Here is a 12,205-nt window from a genome sequence, read left to right on the forward strand (position 1 = left end):
CAAGGGAACGCTAACAATAGGAAAACACCAACAACAATCCTTGACTTGCATGAGGAAAGACCGGGGCTTTTATAGTGCCGCTGATTGGTCGCATGTGTTGACGCAATCGGCGTGATGCATGACGGGAGATGTAGTCCGGGGTGTGGTACAACAGTCAGAGTGTGTGGATAAGGTAAGAGCGACATCTGGTGGTGAGCGGTCCGCAGGTCACTGACCAGATTCGTAACAACACCATTCAAAAGCTTGGAGATATATATATATATATATATATATATACAGTGGGTATGGAAAGTATTCAGACCCCCTTAAATTTTTCACTCTTTGTTATATTGCAGCCAAAATCATTTAAGTTCATTTTTTTTTTATCCCATTAATGTACACACAGCACCCCATATTGACAGAAAAACACAGAATTGTTGACATTTTTGCAGATTTATTAAAAAAGAAAAACTGAAATATCACATGGTCCTAAGTATTCAGACCCTTTGCTCAGTATTTAGTAGAAGCACCCTTTTGATCTAATACAGCCATGAGTCTTTTTGGGAAAGATGCAACAAGTTTTTCACACCTGGATTTGGGGATCCTCTGCCATTCCTCCTTGCAGATTCTCTCCAGTTCTGTCAGGTTGGATGGTAAACGTTGGTGGACAGCCATTTTAGGTCTCTCCAGAGATGTTCAGTTGGGTTTAAGTCAGGGCTCTGGCTGGGCCATTCAAGAACAGGTTTTATAAAAGAGCTTAGAAAGAAACCAGAAATCATATGCATTCAGGAAACCTGGCTTAAGCCAATTTTGGATTGTAATGTTAAAGGGTATGATTGTATACGTAGCATCACAGCGTCACGACGTAAGCTGTCCCAATTCAGAATGCACCCTCCGAAGTGTGCATTCCAAGGCCGAATGCGTCACCGCGGCGCAACGAAGGCTGCTGTAATTCGAAAGCGACTTCAAATGTGGTCTCCGATTCCCAGGAAAATGTATATCTGATGGACACTTCGCACCCTACCATATCCCAGAATCACTTGCGCGCAGATGACGATGGAATTTATTTTCAAAGAACATGACGGGTGAGAGTTATGTTGGGGAATTCACATTGAAATGTAAGTAGCACTTTAGTATTTTGTATGCATGTCCTGCTGTGTCATGTTTTCTAATGTTAAGATTGCAAACCTGTCTTTATATTATAAGTGTTTCCATTTTCTCTTGTTGTAGGACTATTTTAGAGAAACTGAGCCTGCTGGGGAAAGACTTTAAAAATACAAAGTAAGCAAGTTAATAGAGTTTTTTTTTTTTTTTTTTTCCCCGCTGAAATTCATTGTGCTGTTGTTGTTAACATTTTAACAACAACGGTGTCAAGTGTCACAAATTTTTAATATCTTTTTGTGTCACTTTGTCAATGAAACAACCTAATTTCTGTAGTTTATTTTTGTGATGTAAGTTAAAAATGAAATGAATAATTTTTGTACATTTTGTATTTTTGTATTGTATATTCACGTGTAAATAAAAGAGAACTAATAATGCACTATTTGTAAATTACAATGTGTAAATTTCTGTAATGCAGCTTATATATTTTTCACAACACTCTTCTATACGTTTATTTAATTTTTTGTCCTGTAAATATTTTTTTCACATTTAAACAAAATTGTTCTATACATTACTGAAAATACTTTTTACAACTATTTACAACATAGCTTAGGTTTAACATCACAAAAACAACATCAATTTTAAGTCCAGCCCTGCCTCCATGTGTTCTGGGGTCTTCAGGGAGGTGAATCTCTTGGTGGCAAATGGCCACCAACTCATGCACGTCAAACACTCTGCTGCCGCTGAACATTGAGATGAACAATGCATAATTTGTTTTTATTTATTCACAGTTTTATTTTTATGGTTACTTAACTGCCTAAAATCAGGGTTTCTAAATATGTTCACCATCAAGACAATAAAATCGCACCTTGGTAACATAACAGTCAGTATTTGAACTGCTATATATTTCTGTGTGCATGGTTTTGTATTTTTTTTTTCATATGTATCTTTACATAATTCAAGTCGGTTCAAACGCAATGAATGCATTTAAAATTGTAATCCGGCAAGGGTGCAGCAGAACAATATAATTTACCCGGCCATGCTCTTGGCCAAGCCTGAGGTACATCTCGTCCAGTAAAACATAAAATATAAACAAAAAAAAAATATATGACCAATGCTGGCTCCATAACTTAAACGTCTAAACCTGTCAGGATGGCAGCGCCCCTCTTGCACTGTTGCTATGCGACAGGAGCGGTAATCGGGAACACCTGGTGGCGCAATTAGGAAATCCTGCGAAGGTGGAGCATCTCATGCACTTTGGAGGGTACTTCGTGCACTTCGGAGGCGTGGCCTTCGAAGTCCATGCACTCCACTTCGGGACAAAGCTTTTATATATATATATATGTGTGTATATATATATATATATATATATATTTTTTTTTTACGTAGTTATACCAGTAGATGGCGAAAGGAGGCCGTTAATAATGTATTTGTCTTTGATCATTCCTTCAGAAACAGATTCATCCAGTAATGAACCAAATAAATCTTGAGTGAATCACAGAATCATTTACTTATAAATTAGGCCTACATGTGATTTTGTTTAGTTGTCCAATGTTTTTTCTTCAGAATTATAAGAAAACCACAACTTTCATTTTTAAAAAAAAACAACAACCCAATTTATCCAGAATCACGCAGCTCTATTTTGCAAACAGCTCTTAAGCGAATCTTGTTTTTATGTAGCCTGTTTTTTGTTCATGGGTTTCAGCTGCAACCAAATGTTTAGCAAACAAAGAAACAGAATAAATATGCTTGATATCATCTTTTATTCACATTGGAATTGAAACTGGGAATCGAAAAGAGTCAGAATTGGAATTGAAAATATTCCAACGATACCCAACCCCAGTGGGTAGTCAGTTGCAAGCAAGTAAGATGCAAAATCGATCTCTTCACCACTAAGCCAGTAATGTGGATGGAGAATAGCTTTGGCTGCCTTTTGGAACCAGCGGTGGTCTCTGCAGCCTTGCACATTTAATTGTTCTTTTCCTTGCCAGCATGGTCCATAGTTAGTTCATGTGCCTTGTTTTACACCCATAATTGGTAGGTGGAATGCCTGTTTTCTTTACAACCACCTGAGGAAAAACAATACCTTCATTAAAGTCATCACCCCATTTATGTAGCATTTGGTACAACAGAGATTTTTTCAAAGCAGCTTCACAACAATAAATAGTCAGTGATTTAAACTTTATCAACTTAAATTCAAATTTACCTCAAAACAACATTATTGTAGTGTAATTCACCTCAAGCCAGTTCAGTTTTGTGTATCAAGTAAGCTTAGTGATTTAAAAGCTTTATATTGTAACAGCCAAAACACTGCATGTTTTTATTATTGTATTTTGCATCTCTATTTTTGTTAATTTTCTACTGTGTTGTATTTGGGCCACATGTAGCGCCTCTATGAGCAGCTTGAGGGCGCTATTGCCTGGAGGTATTTGAGCATATAAGCTCAGCTACTGCAGAATAAGTCAGTTCGTTTGGTAGAGGGAAACCATGTCAATCAACTCTTGTCTACCTGTCTGCTCATTTAAAGTGCTTTGTTAAGAACCAAGTGCAGTTCACGCTAGCAGCGAGGCTACAGCGTGTGGCCTTAACCACGCAGCACTGAGTATAACAACTCGCCGAACGCTGCTGACTACGGACATTTCTTTCATTATGGATAATTGCATTGTGTCACTCCTAAATTTCCTTGTGGATTTAGCGATAAGTTCTCTTCCTTTCATTGATTCATTTAAGAGACAAAGACCTTTGAGATTGCATTCCAGTTTATTAACAGATGGGTTTTGTGAAGAGAGTTATTTTTCAGTACACGTCAAAGATCTGTTGAACCCCTCAGAGTAACATCTTTAAAAAAAAGGTGTTACAATATATTAAACTGTGCCTTTACATGTATTTATTTCTATTAATTTAGTTTAAAAGTAACTCCTATATTAATATATGAATTATAAATGATTATAATTCATATTATATAAATAGGATGAATATTTATTTTTCAATAATCTGTGTCTCTAAAGTTCTTTTACTGTAACCTTTTTTAATCTGGAGCAAGACATATGTCTTTTCGCACACCTAGTCAAGTTTGGGTTTGCACTCCAACCTAGAATAAATCCCCCCCCCCATGGAAAAAAAAAAAAAAAAAAAACCTGGAGTTGCTCAAACTAATCTCTAACTTACCTTGGTAGCATTTAAAACCTGCTTTGTGAAACAGGCCTTCAGTTTATTTTTCGATGTTCAATGATTGTTGCAGTCAATATGCAACAACATTTTAGTTGTCGATCTATATCAGGAGTGCCCAAACTCAGTCCTGGAGGGCCAGTGTCCTACAGAGTTTAGCTTCAACCCCAGTTAGACACACCTGTAACAGCTAATTAAACATTTACAATGCATAAGGGAAACTAAACAATTCAGTTCACAAACAGTAACAAATATCTCACTGGATGTGCTGGAAAAAATGTACTGCTTTGACTATCTACAGTGTAGTTAAAAGTGTTGAAATCACACCTTTTTGACTTGGTGTCAGTGGCTGTCCTTCCTTGGTGGTTTGTTTTCATTTCACTGCTGCCTGAACAATTCACATCGCAATCAGTAACAAATATCTCACTGGATGTGCTGTTTTTTTTTTTACTGCCGTGACTATCTATAGTACAGGTAAATGGCAAATGTGTTGAAACCATACCTTTTCCGACTTGTTGTCAGCGACTGTCTTTGTTCCTTCCTTTGTGGTTTGGTGTCCATTCTCTGCAGCCTGAATAGTAACATCACAATCAGAAACAAATTTCTTACTGGATGTGTTCATTTTTATTTATTTTTTTACTGCCCTGACTATCTAAAGTACTGGTAAATGGCAAACGCAAATCATACAATTTACAGCTTGGTGTCAGCGACGGTCTACATCATAAATTGAGATGTGTGTTGAGTACTTAACCATTTCTGATCATTAGAAATGGTGTGTAGGGAAAAGAAACCCCCCTGTATGTACCTAGGCCTCTTTCGTTTGCTCTCGTTGAAATCTTTGAAATTCCTCCTTTGAAACAGCAAGTATTTTGCAAGCATTTTGCTTCCAGTATAATGAACCTGTAGGTAACATGAATAAACACTCAAGTGTCAGATAAAAACATGAAACCCATAAAACAGTATTAATGACTAAGCATTCCAAATAAAAAATATGGTTATGAAATACGTTTGGTGTCTTCAGACTCCACTATTGGATTACCCTGAGCATCCTTGGTGTGCAAAAGTTTGGGAAAGTTTTGGTCACTGCTGGAAAGGGTTCAAATATGCAAAAGATGCTGGAAAACTGAAAGAGTTCCCCAAATGCACACTGATAGTTCTTTCACAAAATAACAGTCCTTTAAATTAGCCTTTATCGTCTTCCATTTCTCACTGTTTGTATTAATAGACCTTCACCAAAATCAATGTGTATGATAGAATGTTTTAAAATTGAACAATAATCAAGAAATGTTTTCTAATTCTTGATGTATAACTATTTTTGTGTACTTTTTGATGTACTGTGACAAAGTGTGTCATTTTATAGGAAAGACTGAGTTTGGTTATCACAGGGAAGTTGTCTCAATCAATCCCAAATAAATAAAAAATACCCTTGACTTAAAAATCTGAATTACACACGGATGTTACAATTGAAGAGTTCAGATGCAAAAAGTGCCATCTGAAATTTAAATCTAAAATTTGCGTTTTTGTCAGGCTCCTATGTGTAGGCACAGTAATTTTACTCTAGGAGATAAAAATGCTTATTTTAGAAGAAAATTTCAAATTAGAGGTTTTTGCATCTGAACTCTTCAATTGTTTTCTTTAGCAGCTGTTGGATTCAAACTATTAATCCAAACTCTTACAACAATGTCTTCAGTCCTGCTCCTGGGGATACACTGTCCTGCAGACTTACCCTACTCAAATACACCTAAATCAGCAAACAACAAACCATGTGCTTCGGGATTACTTGGAGGAAAAAAAAAAAAAAAAAATAAATAAAATCCACAGGACAGTAGGTTCCCAAGTGTAGGACTGAAAATCTAGACAACAATTCATTTCAAATTTCAAAATAACATTTATGTACAGAATACTTAATGCATACTATTAAACCACACTTTTATATAATGCAATTTATACAATTTATTAATTACAATACTGTTAGCCAAAATAATATGTTGATGTTTTTGTACATAATTTTAAAAAATTTCCCAGTTTCATAAATTTCATAAATCTTACTATATATATTTATATTATGTTTATGTAACGTCAAGCCAGCAGAGGGAGCCCTCACCCCAGGACTGCCTGCATGCTCCGTCTGCTGCTTCTACTGCTACTTCCTGTTTGGCAGTATTTAAGGACTCACCATGTGCTCAATACCTTGTGAAGTATTGCCAGTGTAACCTGCCTTACTGTGCGTTTTATATTTCTTTGTTGGATTACCTGTTGCTGTTTTGCCTTGTCTCTGGATTATTGAGTTTACGGATCACCCTTGTTTGGATTGTTTGCCGGTGTGGACTGCTTTCAAGGTTTGACCCCGTATATGCCTCATGACTATCGCTCTCTGGATTACCCCTGTTGTTACGTTTGCTGGATTGGACTGATTACTTGGTATTTGACTCTCTGCTGCTTGGACTACGTTTGTGTTGTATGTTATTGGACTGCTTTCCGGTGTTGACCCTCTGCCTGCTTTGTGTTAATAAACTTCTGCATATGGTTTCAACCTCCGCCTCAGCGTCCCTCGTTACAGAATACTTCGCCTCCCCTGAATCCAGCGGAAGTTACGACATACACAACCAAAATCATGAACCCAGCAGTATCTCGTCTCATCTGCCTTCGTCAAGGCGACCGGGCTATAGAGGATTATGTTGAGGATTTTTGTGGACTGTGTCATTTAGTAGATTTTAATGATGTGGCTCTAAAGGACTTTTTTTGTTTTGGATTGAACGAGCCCCTTAGTTCAAGTCTGCCAGGGGGGAAAATTTGTTGGTCACTGGAGGAATATATCGATCATGCCCTGCTCCTAAGCGGATCACCATACACTGTTGGGATTGCGGACGAGGGACCCCGCAATCCCGCAGTAACCACCACACCACAGCCTGTTCAAGCCACATCCGTCAAGCCAAAGCCTGTTCACGCCACGCCTGCCGCTCCAGGGCCTGCTCACGCCACGCCTGCCGCTCCAGGGCCTGCTCATGCCACGCCTGCCGCCCGTCCAGAGTCTGCACCCGTCATGGCCGCCATCCCCAAACCTGTCCACAAGATGGCCGCCAACCCCAAACCTGTTCACAAGATGGCCGCCATTCCAGAGCCAGTCCACAAGATGGCCGCCATCCCCAAACCTGTTCACATGATGGCTGCCATTCCAGAACCAGTCCACAAGATGGCCGCCACCTCAGAGCCACTCCACAAAATAATCGCTGTTTCCAAGCCATGCCTCATGATGGCCCATGTACTGGACTCACCCCTAATGGCTGTATGGGCAGCTAAAATGGCAGCTACCCCTGATCCAGGTCAAGTTGCAGCTGCATCAAGTCAAGTCACGGCTGTGTTTCCTGAGTCAAGTAAGGTCACAGCTGCCACCCCGAGCCAAGTAAGATTACAGCTACTGTTCCTGTACCAAGTCAAGCTGCAGAACCAAGTCAAGCTACAGTTGCTTCTCCAAGGTCAAAAGCTTCCAAGTCCAGTCAAGTTCCAGGGTCAAGTCAAGTTTCCAAGTTCTATCAGGCTTCCAAGTCAGGTCCAGTTCCAGGGTCAAGTCCCGTTCCAGAGCCCGGCCAAGCTACAGAGCCCGGCCAAGCAACGGAGTCAAGTCAAGCAACGGAATCAAGTCAAGCAACAGAGTCAAGTCAAGCCAAAGCTACTGTTCTCCATGAATCAAGCCAAGATACAGCTGTTGTTCCCCATGAGTCAAGCCAAGATACAGCTGTTCTCTACGAGCCATGCCAAGTCACAGCTGTGTTCCACGAGCCAAGCCCAGATGCAGCTGTTGTTCTCCATGAGTCAAGCAAGGACACAGTTGTTCCCTATGAATCAAGCCAAGTCACAGCTGTGTTCCACGAGTCAAGCCAAGATACAGCTGTTGTTCCCCATGAGTCAAGCCAAGATACAGCTGTTCTCTACGAGCCATGCCAAGTCACAGCTGTTCCCCACGAGTCGAGCCAAGTCACAGCTGTGCCCCACGAGTCGAGCCAAGTCACAGCTGTGCCCCACGAGTCGAGCCAAGTCACAGCTGTGCCCCACGAGTCAAGCCAAGTCACAGCTGTTCCCCCACGAGTCAAGCCATGTTGTTCCTGAGTCAAGTCACGTTACAGCAGATCTTCACAAGCCAAGTCAAATTGCTGCTGTCTTCCCTGAGCTAAGCCACGCCACGGTTGTTCTTCATGAGCCAAGTCAAGTTGCTGCTATTGTCCCTGAGCCAAGTCAAGTCACAGTTGACCTTCACAAGCCAAGTCAAGTCACAGCTGGACTGCACGAGCCAGGTCAAGTCACCGCCGTTCTTCCCGACTCAAGTCCGGCCACGGCAGGCCTCCCTGAGTCAAGTCCGGCCACGGCAGGCCTCCCTGAGTCAAGGCAAAAAGCTATTATCCTACCAAAACCTCACCAGGTCCCTTCTAACCTTCTCAATCCACCTCACGTATCTACTGACCCAAGCCACGCAGAGCCCACGCTCCCAAGCCACGCAGAGCCCACGCTCCCAAGCCACGCAGAGCCCACGCTCCCAAGCCACGCAGAGCCCACGCTCCCAAGCCACGCAGAGCCCACGCTCCCAAGCCACGCAGAGCCCACGCTCCCAAGCCACGCAGAGCCCACGCTCCCAAGCCACGCAGAGCCCACGCTCCCAAGCCACGCAGAGCCCACGCTCCCAAGCCACGCAGAGCCCACGCTCCCAAGCCACGCAGAGCCCACGCTCCCAAGCCACAAGCCCATAGCATCAGCACCCACAAGGTCAACAGACACCCCACTAGCTACTGTGCTGCCTGTAATGGCTGTAGCCATCTTCAGTGTGTGGGCTGCATACTGTGCTCCAGAGGCCTCTTCTGTCCACGAGTCTGCCCCGGAGGCCTCGTCTGTCTACGAGTCTACTCAAGAAACCTTATCTATCCACGAGTCTGCTCCCAAGGCCTCGTCTATCCACAAGTCTATGGCAGAAGCCTCTCTTGTCCAGAGTTTGCGCCAATACCTCCTGAGGTGTCCGCATGCGCTGTAGAACCTCCTAAGGAGGTGGCGTCCATTAATGAACTCTCACTGCCTCGTCTGTCCACGAGTCTATGTCAGAGGCCTCTTCTGTCAAAGACTCTGCGCCAATGCCCCCAGAAGTGGCAGCTCCGGCTGCAGAATCTCCTAAAGGGGCGGCGTTTCCCCACGGACTCTCTGCCTGTCCTGTCACGGCCATGAAGGCCATTTATAATTGCCCTGCCACACCTGCCCAAGCATCTGCGCCCATGCCCCCAGAGGTGTCAGCGCAAGCTGTAGATCCTCCTATGGGGGCGGCGTCCTATCATGAACTCTCTGTCCGTCATGTCACAGTCACGAAGGCCTACTATGAACTCTCTGCCTGTCATGTCATAGCCAAGGAGGCCTATTATGAACTCTCTGCCCGCCATGTCGCAATCAAGAAGGCCAAAGAAATCATTCATGTACACACCGCTCTGCCTGCCCTGCAATGGCTCCCTGTTACGCCTGCTCTGCCTGCCTCACCATGGCTTCCTGCTCTGCCTGCTCTGCCTGCTCTGCCTGCCTCGCTATGGCCCCCTGTTCTGTCTGCTCTGCCTGCGTCGCCATGGCTCCCAGCCCTACCTGTTCTGCCTGCCCCACCATGGTTCCCTACTCTGCCATTGCTCCACAGCCCTGGCCCTCCAGTACTTCACGGTCTGCTACTGCTCCACGGCCCAGGACCTCCAGTGTTCCACTGTCTGTCATTGCTCCGCGGCCTAAGCACGTCAGTGTTTCACGGTCTGCTGTCGCTCCACAGCCCAGGTCCTCCAGGTTTCCACTGTCTGCCACAGCACCACGGCCCAGGACCTCCAGGGTTCCACTGTCTGCCACAGCTCCATGGCCCAGGTCCTCCAATGCTTCACTGTCTGCCACTGCTCCATGGTCCAGGTCCTCCAGTGCTTCACTGTCTGTCCCTGCTCCACGATCCAGGCCCACCTGCTTTACATGGACCTGGCCCTCCGTCCCACCCCCTGTTTTGCCTCTGTTCCCCCACCCACCTGGACTGTTGTTGTTGTTTGAGCGCCAGGAATCGCTCCTAGGGGGGGGCAGCGTCCCTCGTTACAGTTTAATGGAAGGTTAAAAAAAAATACTTAAACCAACCTAGAAAATTACACTGGAATATATAACAAGTAGCCCCAGTCTCTCCTATATATACACTACTGAATTAAATACGTACACAACAGTTTTCTGAAATCTGTTCAGAGCTTTGATAGGTAACAACAGCAGAAATGTTCTCTGTAGGAAAGGGTGTGAAGTTAGTGTCACACCCTTTGGACTGTTTTGTGTTTTTTTTTTTTTTTTTTTTTTTTTTTTTTTTTTTTTTTCCCCCATGTATGCCCTTATTTGGTCTTTCCTGTTCCGTTTCTAATTATGATGTCACTGTTTGATTGTTTTCACCTGTCCTCCCCTTATTAGTCAGTGTATTTAAGTTTGGATGTGTTCCACGTCTGATCGTCGGTTCTTGTATTGTCATGCTCGTTCTGTTTCAGTCTCTCTGGTTTATTTTGAAGTCTTTACATTGTGTTTGTGTTTGGTTCCCTGCTGTTTCCTATCCATTTCCTGTTCACGTTTTGGATTATTTAATAAAGTTACGTGTTCTGGATCTCTTCGCGCCTTCTCCTCATTCCCCGCAAATCACGCTTTGACAGTTAGGGACTTATAACAATGGGGCCAGATTAAACGTATGGACAACTGGGTCAAGGGGTACCACACAATACATTTTTGCCTGTTCAAATCTTTTTGTGTTTTAGTTTTAATGGCTATTAAAAACTTTGTGATACCACATAGTAAAGCCACCTGTGTGGCAGTAGTATGGATGTTACTTATACTGGAATAAAGATAATGATTGACTTAAGTCACCACTGAGGACAATTAAAGGGCTCAAACACAACTATTAAAAAAGGTTCAAACATTCAGTGATGCTCCAGAAGGAAACACGATGAAAAACAAATTTGAAGATCAAGGTAAATTGTAATGAATTTGTCTTCCGGGAAACATGCAAGTATCTTCTGTTGCTTCCAACGGGCAGTACTAAATGGAAAAAATATATATATTTCAACAAAATAAGTACAATTTGGAGATCTTCATCCTGTTATCTTCATCCTGTAATAGTTGCATTTGAGCCCCTCAGTTGTCCTCAGTGTGAACAGATGAATCTCAAAATCATTAATAAAAATCATTTAAATATGTAAAAGATGATGGAAAACTGAAGAATCTCCAGGACTTGGAGGATTTTTATGAAGAATAGTGCTTAGTTTAACTGTTCAGAACAAACAAGGGACTCATGAACAACCATCACCAAACAAAACAAAAAACAGTCGTAGATCATCCAGGTAATCACACACAGTATAAAGAACCAAGGGTTCCCAAACTTTTGAAGGGGGTTATTTTAATAATTTCAGCCATTTTTTTTGTCTTGTGGACTATACATAAACATCTTTTATGTAAAATATTTTACTCAGGACAGTATTTAATACAAACACGCATTTGTATAAACTTTCTTATTTAGTTAAAATTATTCACATTTTCACAGATTCTGCAAGGGGTTACCAAACTTTAGCATGTCACTGTACCTAATGCATATGCACTGTATGAATATGAGGAGTATGTTGAGATACTTTGTAATAATGTCTTCTCACAGAATTCAGGAGTAGCATGTTTTCATAGACCAATATTCCATATCAAATAATGCTCCCAATGCAAACAAGTTATATTTTACACCATTAATCACTGCATATCCACTGTATGAATATGAGGAGCATGTTGAGATATTCTGTAATGTCTTGAAGATGCTATTACAGAATACACTGCTCCTGACATCTTAAAAACATAAGGAGTAGCATGTTTTGATAGACCAGTATCTCCTATCAAAAAATGCTCCCACTTTATTTTACAGAACAGCAGGCCAGCCCTGAGAACTAAATAAAAC

The sequence above is a fragment of the Labeo rohita genome, unplaced genomic scaffold (assembly GCF_022985175.1).
Source record: "Labeo rohita strain BAU-BD-2019 unplaced genomic scaffold, IGBB_LRoh.1.0 scaffold_49, whole genome shotgun sequence".
Classification (NCBI taxonomy): Eukaryota; Metazoa; Chordata; class Actinopteri; order Cypriniformes; family Cyprinidae; genus Labeo; species Labeo rohita.